The following is a 13,199-nucleotide window of genomic DNA, read 5'->3' as shown; positions in this document are numbered from 1 at the left end:
GTGTGTTTGATAAGATCCGACCATTTTATTACGGGAGGATCAGTATGTATGGATTCTGATGTGACTGATAAACCCATTCGTATCTTAAGCATAATCTAATACATGAGACAACGCCCTGGCACACAATAAAAAAAAAAAAGAGAGAGAGCGGTTTTGTGTCCCCACAGTCCATAATGTAGAAAAGAGAGAAAAAAGCCTTTCTGATTTGGTGTGTGTGCTCACAGTGCAGAGTGTAGAGAAAAGAGAGAAAAGAAAGCCGTTTTGGTGTCACGGGTGTTGTGACTTACACACACACATTTCTGAATTGAGAAAGGAAATTATTTTAGAGAAAGCACTAGAGTTTAGATCCCACATTTGTTGATAGGCATTCATTTAATTTTTCTTTTAATCAGTTTTAAAGTGAATACTAACTGAGAAATGAAAAAGGTGAAGAGTTTAGAAGCTTGGTTCAAGAGCAAAACTTGGTTTATGATCAGCTGAGTCTCTAAACAGAACAGCAAAGGGCTTCATCGAACATTTAAAAAAGATTCAGATTGTTAGAATATCCAGAATTTATAGGAATGGTGGTGATTACTCTTATTTTCTAGAATGGAAATAACTGCACCATGTCTGTTTTATGAATTTAAGGGGCTAAAAAGTTTTGTTCTCGTTTTTCTATGATTAACCGAATGTATGTGAGAGTCCAAACAGACAGAAGGGTTACGGCCGAGCGCTGGACCTTCCAAAAAAGATGAGACAGGCTGGACCTGTGCCATACTAGTTAAGACCTGCCTGTGGATAACAGGTTCTTTAAACTCTCACACACATAAACTCACACACGTTCGCACACATACACCCATACACACACACATTCTTGAACTTGCTGCAAGATTAAACATTTGCATTAACTGACTCCAGCAACTCTGAGTCTCATTGAGAGACTTTTCACAACAATTGGGTCCTCAAACCAGATCTCAACGTTTTTTCCGCTTTCCAGGGTCGGAGCTGAAACCGTGCACGGGGGAGTCCAGTACTCCTAATGAAAGACCCCCTGCTGAATTGCGGTAATTAGGGGCCAGTGTCCACTGAAAGGGGGAAAAAGGGACGAGATCGTACTTTTGAATCAATGGCCAGAAGCCATTGGCAGTGCAGGCATCAACAATAATGGTGTTATTTCACCCATTAACACTTAAGGTACCTCATGCAGTGGCTGTGATATGGTTACTTAACAAAATATCTTTAGCAGACATCTCTCTTACATAACAGTTCTTCTTTCACAGCCAAACCTTGTTGTCGAGAGATGTGCTACACTTAATCCATCCACACTGCTACCTACCCCACAGATGGAAAGCCTCATGATTGCATGTCAGAAATAACCATCAGTGTTTTACCCAGGCCAGACTTAACTGATATACGTTATGAAAATGCAGAAATAACTATATTTATTCAACAGGTCAAGCAAAAAACCCTGATGGCACAAATGCTACAGGATTTGCAGTAGTAACAGAAACTGAAGTTTTCTTAAAACAACCACTACCAAAAAATTACTCTGTTCAAGCAGTCGAATTGGTAGCTTTAACTGAAGCTTGTAAATTAAATAACAAAAAGGTTGTTAACGTTTACACTGACAGTCAGTATGCCTTCTCAACTGTACATGTGTTAACACAGCATTGGAAAAACAGGTATGTTGACATCCACAGCTAAATGTATAAACTACAAATATTTTAGCATTATTAGATGTTATTCAATTGCCATCTACAATAGACTCGTATGAATGACCGGAAGGAAAACCATACTGCCAAAGAATTTGTTTAAATATGCTGCAGTATTGAGCCACGGACCATGTCATGTCTCAACAGGAGGGATGGAAGCAATAATGAACAAGGTTTTTACAGCATATGGTTTTACTAATTATTGAATTTTTTTTTTTAGAATAAATAAATGAATAAAGTTTTGTCTAGCAGGTCAAATATGTGCAAAATACATTCCACAGGGCAATCTAAGACCAAAACGAAGATAATTCCCTAAGCCAGTGTATCTTTTTCAACATATTTGTTTGTATTTCATTATTTCATTATTGTGTAGATTTCATTGAACTAAATTAATGTTAAGGGAAACGATTCTGCTCAGTGACAACAGAGGTTTTTACCAAATGGTCTGAAATATTTCCATGTGCACAAGCAGATGCACTCTCAGTAGCAAAATCACGCGTAAAATAACTCATTTCTAGATTTGAAATTCCTGAAAAGATCTTCAGTGATAATTTGACACACTTTGTAAACTATGTCATCTCACTGATGGCAAAGAACTTAAAATAGATCTTAGAAACCACTGTGATATAGAAGGTTTCGCTAACACATTGGAATTGTTTTACTATTTACATATGCATGTGCAGTGAAGAATTGCTTGCTGCTGATAAATGCAAAGAAGAACAGCTTACACATAGATGCTCACATATATGCTGCTGAATGCAATGAAGACCTGCTTATCCAGTAAAGTTCAATGTCAATGTGTAATATTCAATTAGGATTTGCAAAACAGTGAAGTTAAACAATGAATGGGTCCATAGTCGGTATGAGAAGACTACAGGAATATTTACCTGGGTGTACGTTCAAACAGAGATGAGAAAATTGCGATAAATTATTGTTTGTTTGTTTGTTAGTATGTATATGAATGTTATGTGTATAAACTGTGTTGAGTTGTAGTTACTCAGTAGTGTCTCAGTGAAACAACCGACGGGGGAAGCCTTGCGGTGACAACAAAAGCAGTGTTTTACTGATCAGTCAAGTTGCTCCAGTGTACTCCATACAAACTGGTTGGCTACTGAAGGGATAGAAAATGGGGAATACTTGTTTTAAAGCAAACAAGGAATTAGATGGGAAAAATACATGTTTTAACGGGACCCAGACAATATTAAATACTCAGACAGATGGGAGAAGAAGTGTAGTTTTGTAGGAAATCACAAAATTATTACATAAAATTAGTGAAATCAATTGAAGAATGCCTTTTTGAAGAGCTGTTTACCACAGATGAGCAGCTTTGCGACCAAGCACATTGTAGATCGCTTTACTGCCAAAATGATCTGGTTTAATGGATTGGTTTAGACATGCATAACAGCATTTTAAGAACAAAGAGAGAAACAAAAAGGGACAACGCTTCATGGTGGAAGGTGATGTATAAATAACTGTGTATATGATGAAGGAGAGACCATTTGAGCAGCACAGCCATTTCGCAGCACAGGGACAGCAGTCCAAGTTAAAGGATCTCCCACGTGGTATCACCTGTCACACTGTGTCAAGGCATCAAAAGAAGAAAAAATCACCAAACTCAAGGACAAAGAGACGAAGACTCCGGTGAACGAAGAGAGAGGACTTACAAACCAGAAATACAAAAGGATGCTCAATATCAAGATCCAGAAGAAGAGGCTAACAATGCCACGAACACTTACGATGCTGGGAATGATGCCAGCAATGAACAGAGAAGAAGATTCAGTGTCATCAATCTGCAACACGTGCCTCTAATGAGGGGGTGAATATAGAATCCTCAACGATTACAACGTCTCTGGGAACTGTGACAACAACAAGGTTTAAACCATTTTGATATATATTGTAACCTATTGGCTAAGGAATAGTGCTGAAAATTAGGTAAATCTAATCCACCACTGTCCTTGGTCTTCTGTAGGGTTTTTAAACTAATACGTGGTGGTTTGTTTTTCCACAGAAATTTGGAGATGCATGAATCTAGTGACTTAAACCAAGTAGCAAATGGTTTTATGGGGATCATTGAGAACAAATAGTTAACTTTTGGTAGTATCATCATTTTAATGGTTGTAACTCTCCCCATAAGTGATATAGGTAAGGACTTCCAACGAGAGAGATCGTCCTCTACTCTCTTTAATAATTGCACATAATTTAGCTTTGTTAGCTCTGAGAGCCTGGAGGAAATGTTTATGCCTAAATATCTAATATTTCCTGACTGTAAAGTGATCGCAGGTATATTCTGGACCCTACAGTTAATGGGCAGAACTGTGGTCTTAGACCATTTGATAGAGTAGTCAGAAAGTGCCGAGAATTTATTTATGAGTGTGATCGTGTGAGTGAGAGACGTCTCTGAGTTCTGAAGGAAAAATAATACATCATCAGCATAAAGACTTATTTTATGCTCAATATTTTGGGGTTGGATGCCTTTAATATTTCTATCTTGTCTGATAGCAGCTGCTAAAGGTTTGATGAAAATAGCAAAAAGTGAGGGAGAAAGTGAGCAACCCTGTCTTGTACCTCTCTGCAGACTGAAGCTTGGAGAAGTTTGATCATTTGTCCTGACACTTGCATTTGGGGAGCTATATAATATCCTTATCCAGTTGATGAAGTGTGACCCAAACCCAAATTTGTTTTATGCTGCGAATAAAAATTTCCAGTTCCCTCCATTAAATGCTTTTTCTGCATCTAGAGAGTCGATTGTGGTTTCCAAGTTGTTGATGGTAGAATAGTCTATGAGATTAACGATGCGGTTTGTGAACGAACTGTTGTGCCTACTGCTCTTCAGCCTTTCAAATGAAACGTAGAATTTAAAACGTGACAAATGAACGAAGACCCAAGGAGTTGAGTCGTAAACTAATCAATACTGTTTCCTGTGCGAGGACCCGTCAGTCGAGGAGTTGAGTCATGAACGAATCAATACTGTTTCCTGTCCTGCTGACTGAGCTTATGAAGCTGCCGCCTGCCATGTGGTGAGGAAGGGTACTGCATGAAAATGAACGAATCACTCACTGAGACAACTCGTTACTCCCGAGTCATATAAAAAATTTGTTCATATCGAACGAATCGCTCACGAACGACACTTCACTATCTATTTGACGAGTTATGCATGAATTCGGATTTTGCAATAAAATTAATTCCTTCTCTCAAACCAAGTTCAAACTGCTTTGTCCTTCATATTTATCTATTTCTAATCTAGTTTCAACAATAAACAACCCCACATCATATTTGCTCTTCGCCCAAAGATCATTGGGCACTTCAGCCAACATGGGTATCGAAGACAAATCTTTTTCAGATTAAAAACATGCTTCAAAATGTGATTCTGTGGTAGGAATTAATTCCACAGTTCTTTGACAATGCATTGTACTCAAAAATGTTTTTTTGTATGCTGACAATCGTTCAGAAAACATCAAATTTGGATCAGCAGGTGAAACGGTCCAATCCGTTTCTTTCTGACATGTAGCAACAAACTCTCCCACACCTTGTCAATGCCAGTGTGTAGGTTTGGCCAAGGAAATGTGAGGGCGAGTACCACAAACATTAAAAAAATCGAATTGCTCTGGAGTGAGCGACACAGCCAATAAAGTAGGCGCACATATTTTTTCACTTCTTCTCATAGTCATTGTCAGGCCCCAAAGAAATGTGTGATGTTCAGTGCAAATCAGCAGGTTGCATGAAATCAGAAAGGGGTGAAACTAACGCTTTTGCTTCTTCCACTAGTTGTTGTGAAAAAGGAGAGCTGGGAAGTTTCCACTCATAAGCATATGTAAGTGCAGATGAATCAAACTGCACTGCTGTAAAAACTTTGTCAGGCTGTAACATAACGTTAACACCCTCTGGTGTAGAAGTTAAAATAATGCCTAATTTACACATGAGATCACAGCCCATCAGGTTAATGGGACACAACTCTGATAACAAAAATGAGTGTTTGAAGGAGAGCCCATCGGGAGTGACACACGCAATGGGCGATGTCATTTTCTCCTTCACAACCTGGCCTGATGCAGACATAGAGTAAACGTGGTTTCCACTTAACTTTGGAGGACAATCAACCTCCCCTGACGTCACTACTGATGAACATAAGTTCCTATATTCTGAGAGAAATATCTTTGCTCTAGGACGGAACTAGCATGCAAAACTTTACTACGTGAATCACAGTCGGCAAGCGTTTCTTCACTACACAGAGCAGGAAAAATGTGTGAGTGTGTTTGTGCTATCACCCATTAGTGGAGGCTCCGCTGCCGCGTGACGTCCAGAACCTGCCTCCCACCCTCAGTCAGCCTTTTGCCCAATTTCATCACTTTTCAGCTGTGGACACAGCCACAGTAAAAACAAATATTCGGATCATAGCTCTGGCGTGGCCCATTTCGACCTCCTCTCCCACACGTTCACGTCTTCAACTTCGGCCTCGTCCTCTGTTTACACCAACTGGCTGCCAAATGCAGCTCCTTTTCACACTTGTCCCTTTTGGTTGTCTTACGCGTCTCAACTTGGTTATGAGCATGGCGAGCATATCGGCGAACGTCAGCCAAAAGAGGACCCTCATACCATCCCACGTAAATGTTCTTTACTTCAGTGGCGACATCTGGCATGAGGCCTTTAATTATTGCATTGCATGCAATACTCTCCCATGGTCCTGATTCATTACCCAAATCCCTTGGTCTCTGATGACCGCTGTGCTTGCTGACTTCCTCAAGGATGCGGTGTACAAAATCATCAGTCCCTTCACCGGGTTTCTGTTTGCAGGTGTAATTGTGGGACATATTGATTTTGTTTGGAAATTGAGTGGTGATGGCTTGACACAGTCTTTGGATGGCTGCTTCATATTGAGCGTTATCATTATGTCCTCGTTCACTGTTGGTAGGTCGCAAATCCAGTTGTAGCATACTGGCCTCTATTTTGCAGAGGTCGGTCAGTTTGAACTTTTTTGCCAATATGCGACGCAATTCAACCCCGGTCGGGCAGAATTGTGCGCAGAAATCTCGCAACTCGTCAGCAAAATGGGGTCCAGAAATCTCTGGATCTGGTAAGCATTGTTATGCTTCCATGATGTCAGTCTCAGTCCAGGGTCGATAAACCAGTAATGGTCCAGTGGGAACTGCAACTTTAACCATAGGCATGGTTTGAATCTGGTTTTGTTTTTTCTCACGTTTAGATCTCTGAAGTCCAGATTGTGGGTAAAGGATTTTTGTCACTTGCGTTAAAAGTTCTTGGGCAGGTACGCTGGAGAACCAAACGTCTTCCTTTTCCTCATCATCAGACCTATGTAACTGATGTTGTGAGAATGATGGAATTTCTTCCCGAGGGAGGATGGAAGAAGTCCCTTCTTCCCGAGAGCCAGAGGCTTGTGGCAGGGCTGGCTGTTGTTGTTGCAGGCGTCGTGGAGGGCAGGAGTCCAGGTCTGGATCCGGCACAGCGAGAGCGCTCAGGGTGGGGTAAAGAGGTGCAGAAGGAGAAAAAGTGTTATCAGTGGAATATGGTGGTGGTTTAAAAGAAGATTCAGTCTTAATCAGAGCTGAATTATGTTTTCGTCCACATACTAAATTATTATCATCATTCCGTCATGACATTTGTTTAACATTTTCCTTTCTTTCTCTTAATACACTTTATTTTTTCCAACATTCTATACCTTTCTTACTTCTTATTTAAACTTAATTTTCTTTTTTTTGCTTCATCTCTTTCTCATATTTGCAAAACTTTTCTTCTAATTTTCTTATTTCTAACATACTAAAAGAACCTTCAGGTGGAAAACCTCTGGACCATATTTCTTTTTCATTTCAACATGCTTAGGTCCCCCGGTAGGGTCAAAAGTCTGAGACCTACTGTTTCCCATTCTCAGACTTGGAATGGGGAAATATATTCCTTCACTCAAAGGACGTCTCCAATGAGGACCTTAATCTGTACTCACACTTCTTCGGAGTACTTCACACTTCTTCGGACTGCTTCAAAAGTTTCACTTACCCATGAAATCTCTGTCTCACTAATGACACAACCGGGAAACCCTCTTTTATTCAAATAAAAACTAAAAAGCAGTCCTATCGTCTCAGACTATCATATTTAAAAAATGATCCCAGCGCTGGTATTCAGGAAAAGGACCTGCCAGTCCTCTCTCTCAGAAAAGGCCTTGGAGGTATGAGGCTGGAACAGCTACTTCAGTCCAGGCTGGCCATGCACTGCGGTCCGGTCCAGAGACACCAGTCGAGGGATCCTGTTCGTGACGCAAAAATTGTGGACATTGAAGGGCATGTTGAAGGTGTGAATGTCCGACCATAGTTGGTAAAAAGCGGGTAAGAAAAGGTTAAAATACCCGACTCTACACAATCAATAGCGGGAGCGGAGTTGTTCGGCTAAAAGAAGGTGTGAAAGTCCGACCATGGTTTGTAAAAAGCGGGTAAGAAAAGGTTCGAATGCCAAAATATACACCATCAAAAGCGGAAGCCGAGGTGTTCGGCTGAAAGTAGGTGTGAATGTCAGATCATAATATGCAAAAAGCTGATGAGAAAGGTGTGAATGACCAACAAAAGTTGCTGAAAAATGTGATTCTGTGGTAGGAATTAATTCCACAGTTCTTTGACAATGCATTGTACTCAAAAAAGTTTTTTTGTATGCTGACAAACGTTCAGAAAACATCAAATTTGGATCAGCAGGTGAAACGGTCCAATCTGTTTCTTTCTGACATGTAGCAACAAACTCTCCCACACCTTGTCAATGCCAGTGTGTAGGTTTGGCCAAGGAAATGTGAGGGCGAGCACCACAAACATTAAAAAAATCGAATTACTCTGGAGTGAGCGACACAGCCAATAAAGTAGGCGCACATATTTTTTCACTACTGTTTCCCATTCTCAGACTTGGAATGGGGAAATATATTCCTTCACTCAAAGGACGTCTCCAATGACGGTGTGAATGACCGACAATAATTGCTGAAAAATGTGTTAGAAAAGGTAAGAATGCCAGACCATTCATCATCAAAAGCGGGAGTAGAGGTGTTCCGCTGTAAGATGGTGCGAATGTCGGACCATAGTTGGTAAAAAGCGGGTAAAAAAAGGTTCGAATGCCCGAATATATACCATCAAAAGCGGAAGCGGAGGTGTTCGGCTGCAAGAAGGTGTGAACGTCCGACCAAAGTTTGTAAAAAGCAGGTAAGAAAAGGTGCGAATGCCCGAACATACACCATCAAAAGAGGGAGCGGAGGTGTTCCGCTGTAAGATGGTGCGAATGTCCGACCATAGTTGGTAAAAAGCGGGTAAGAAAAGGTTCGAATGCCCGAATATATACCATCAAAAGCGGAAGCGGAGGTGTTCGGCTGCAAGAAGGTGTGAATGTCCGACCAAAGTTTGTAAAAAGCAGTTAAGAAAAGGTTCGAATATCCAACCAAACAATCAAAAGTGGGAGCAGAGCTGTTCGACTGCAAGTAGGTGTGAATGTCCACCCATAATTCCTGAAAAATGGGTAAGAAAAGGTGCGAATGCCCAACCATACATCATCAAAAGAAGAAGTGGATGTGTTCTGCTACAAGAAGGTTTGAATGTCCGACCATAGTTTGTAAAAAGTGGGTAAGAAAAAGTTCGAATGCCCGAACATACACCATCAAAAGAGGGAGCGGAGGTGTTCCGCTGTAAGACGGTGTGAATGTCCGACCATAATTGGTAAAAAGCGGGTAAGAAAAGGTTAAAATACCCGACTGTACACAATCAATAGCGGGAGCGGAGTTGTTCGGCTACAAGAAGGTGTGAAAGTCCGACCATGGTTTGTAAAACGCGGGTAAGACAAGGTGCGAATGCCCGACAATGTATGATCAAAAGAGGGAGCGGAGGTGTTCGGCTGCAAGGTCTGAATTTCCAACAATAATTTGTAAACACCGTTGAAGAAAAGCCTCGAAAGCCCGACTATACACCATCAAAAGCGGGAGCAGAGGTGTTCAGCTGCAAGAAGGTCTGACTGTCCACCAATAATTACTGAAAAATGGGTAAGAAAAGGTGTGAATGCCCAACTATACATCATAAAAAGCAGAAGTGGATGTGTCGGCCACAAGAAGGTTTGAATGTCCGACCATAGTTTGTAAAAGGCGGGTAAGAAAAGGTTTGAATGCCCGAACATACACAATCAAAAGAGGGAGCGGAGGTGTTTCGCTGCAAGAAGGTGTGAATGTCCGAGCATAGTTTGTAAAAAGTCGGTAAGAAAAGGTTCGAATGCCAGAACATACACCATTAAAAGAGGGAGCGGAGGTGTTCCGCTGTAAGAAGGTGTGAATGTCCGACCATAGTTGGTAAAAAGCGGGTAAGAAAAGGTTAAAATACCCGACTCTACACAATCAATAGCGGGAGCGGAGTTATTCGGCTAAAAGAAGGTGTGAAAGTCCGACCATGGTTTGTAAAAAGCGGGTAAAAAAAGGTTCGATTGCCAAAATATACACCATCAAAAGCGGAAGCCGAGGTGTTCGGCTGCAAGTAGGTGTGAATGTCAGATCATAATTTGCAAAAAGCTGATGAGAAAGGTGTGAATGACCGACAATAATTGCTGAAAAATGTGTTAGAAAAGGTAAGAATGCCGGACCATTCATCATCAAAAGCGGGAGAAGAGGTGTTCGGCTGCAAGAAGCTGTGAATGTCCAGCCATAATTACCTAAAAACGGGTAAGAAAAGGTAGTATTGCCAGACCATAAATGATCAAAACAGGGAGCGGAGGTGTTCCGCTGAAAGAAGGTGTGAATGTCCGACCATAATTGGTAAAAAGCGGGTAAGAAAAGGTTAAAATACCCGACTGTACACAATCAATAGCGGGAGCGGAGTTGTTTGGCTACTAAAAGGTGTGAAAGTCCGACCATGGTTTGTAAAAAGCGGGTAAGAAAAGGTTCGAATGCCAAAATATACACCATCAAAATAGGGAGCGGAGGTGTTCAGCTGCAAGAAGGTCTGAATGTCCATCAATAATTGCGAGAAAACATGAAAAAAAAATTTCGAATATCCAACCGCACATGATCATAAGTGGGAGAGGAGGTGTTCAGCTGCAAGAAGGTTTGAATGTCCGACCATAGTTTGTAAAAAGCGGGTAAGAAAAGGTTGAAATGCCCGAACATACACCATCAAAAGAGGCAGCGGAGGTGTTCCGCCATAAGAAGGTGTGAATGTCCGACCGTAGTTGGTAAAAAGTGGGTAAGAAAAGGTTAAAAAACCCGACTGTACACAATCAATAGCGGGAGCGGAGTTGTTCGGCTACAAGAAGGTGTGAAAGTCCGACCATGGTTTGTAAAACGCGGGTAAGACAAGGTGCGAATGCCCCACAATGTATGATCAAAAGAGGGAGCGGAGATTTTAGGCTGCAAGGTCTGAATTTCCAACCATAATTTGTAAACACCGTTGAAGAAAAGCCTCCAAAGCCCGACTATACACCATCAAAAGCGGGAGCGGAGGTATTCAGCTGCAAGAAGGTCTGAATGTCCACCAATAATTACTGAAAAATGGGTAAGAAAAGGTATGAATGCCCAACTATACATCATCAAAAGCAGAAGTGGATGTGTTCGGCCAAGCAAAGCTCACCATGGGGAAGGTGGCTAAACCAACTAGCCTGATGCCCTGCTCCCGCAGTGACGGATAATCGTACTCTGGTTTCTCTTCATAACATACAAGTCTTTCGCCTTTTACTAAAGACTTCCGTGGAGAGCAGCACTAATGAGTTGTTTCTATTATTGGCAGGCTTTACCTTTGCGGGTGAAGCCCTTTCTGTCTGTGCAAAAGAAATCTTGCTACTTTGCAGAGTGACTTCTCTGAGTAGAGTCGCCTTACTTGTTGCGACTGTGCCGATGTTCGAAGCTGGAGTGCAAAGTTGTTGCTTGAATGGTGCTTGCTGGAGCATGCGGGAGTGCAAAGTTATACCATTTAAAAGGGCTGAAGAGTGCTCAGTGCAGCGGGTGGGCGGAGGTGCAACGTGACACTCTGGCCACCTATGGCCATAAAAAGAACACTGCTACAAGTGCGCATTGTGCCAGCAAGGGCCCTCGGACCTGAAACAGTGGACAGTTATCGCTTCTCGGCCTTTTGGCTAAGATCAAGTGTAGTATCTGTTCTTATCAGTTTAATATGTCCTCTATACGAGGACAACATATTAAATGGATTTTTAAGAATAGGAGTTGAAAAAGAAGCTTGCTCCGTTAACTCCAAGCCTCGACCCGGTACTGCAGTGCCGCTGGGAACGGTGCGCTCTCCTCTGCTCTTGTGAAAAAGCAAACAGCGGTGCAGGATGGAAGTTTCAGGGAGCCCAAGATGAAACTTTCTTTTAATCTGCTGAGAAAAGAGAGTGAATGCGAAGTGGACTTTAACACGGCTCTGGGAGCGAGCCGAGTGCGGGCTAACCGGGAGAATTGCTTGAAAGAAACGCGACACCGAATGAGTGGTCAGAACAAAGCCTCAATACGGTGTTCCCGTGGTGTTTGTGGCTGCCTTGTCTTTTGCACAGAGTAAAAGACAAGGCAGCCATCGAATAGATTGTTTCTACTTGGTCAGCCGAGGAGCAGGGGGGGGGGGGGGCAAGCGTCTCAACCAAGCAAAGCTCACCAAGTAGGAACAATCGGGCCCTTTTCGATGGCTGCAACACCTGAAAGAGATATTGATGCGAGACCCGATCAAATGCTTTTTCAAAGTCTAAATTTAAGATGACAAGCCGGGTGTTTCTGTCTCTAGCGTAATCAATGATGTCTCGAATCAGTACGAGGCTGTCGGTGAGTTGTCTCCCTGAGATGGCACAAGCTTGGTCTGGGTGAATTACCTGTAAAAAAGTTTACAGTCAAAGTTTAAAAGTGTGATGGGCCTCCAATTCTTTAGGTCAGTCTTATCATTTTTTTTATAAAGTAGAGTCACTATTCCCACTCTAAAACTGTCAGGCAGTCGGTCGAGTTTTTCAAAATCTTTAAAAACATCTAAAATGTCTGATGATAAAAGGTCCCAATAGGTCAGATAGAATTCTGCAGGAAGCCCGTCTAAACCCGGAGCTCGACTTCTCTTAAAACCTGTTAGGCATTTTTTTAACTCTAAAGCAGTAAAATTCTGTGTCAAGTGTGCATTCTCTTTTACGGTTTTGTCAACGAATTTTAAGATTTCTGCCGAGTTTTCCAAGTGCACTGGTTTCTCTTTGTACATGTTACTATAAAAGGTATGTACAGTTTCAATCATCTCTTGTGTGGATTTTGTTAAAAACCCATCTTCTCTTTTTAGATTTTGATTACACTCCTTTTTATTTATAACTTTCTTTCTTTTTCACCTTCCTCAATTTCCTGCTCCCTGCTTCTTACAAAAATTCCTTTACTCTTTATTTCTGCTAAAACTGACATTTCCTTTTTGACATCTTTGATTTCTTCTTTAAAGTCTATGCCACACTGATTTAGTTTAAAGTAGCGCTGTAAGCGTTTATGTAGTCCCATCATACATCTATTCTCTTTCCTTTTTTTACGTTTACCTTGCTGTTTAAAAAAAG

General features: G+C 41.5%; 2 non-coding genes across 2 annotated transcripts; both read left to right on the top strand.

Moving 5' to 3' along the window:
* The first annotated feature begins 11,329 nt into the window (after positions 1-11,329).
* Positions 11,330-11,443, top strand: LOC140285259 (U5 spliceosomal RNA). Its single transcript, XR_011910356.1, has one exon. It is a non-coding gene; the product is annotated as a U5 spliceosomal RNA (small nuclear RNA).
* A 308-nt stretch (positions 11,444-11,751) lies between these two features.
* LOC140285341 (U2 spliceosomal RNA) lies at positions 11,752-11,935 on the top strand. Its single transcript, XR_011910432.1, has one exon. It is a non-coding gene; the product is annotated as a U2 spliceosomal RNA (small nuclear RNA).
* Positions 11,936-13,199: the final 1,264 nt, after the last annotated feature.

This window comes from Leuresthes tenuis, unplaced genomic scaffold (genome assembly GCF_036924035.1).
Source record: "Leuresthes tenuis unplaced genomic scaffold, fLeuTen1.0.hap1 SCAF_34, whole genome shotgun sequence".
In the NCBI taxonomy this organism is placed as follows: Eukaryota; Metazoa; Chordata; class Actinopteri; order Atheriniformes; family Atherinopsidae; genus Leuresthes; species Leuresthes tenuis.
This window is presented reverse-complemented; position numbering and strand designations above follow the sequence as displayed.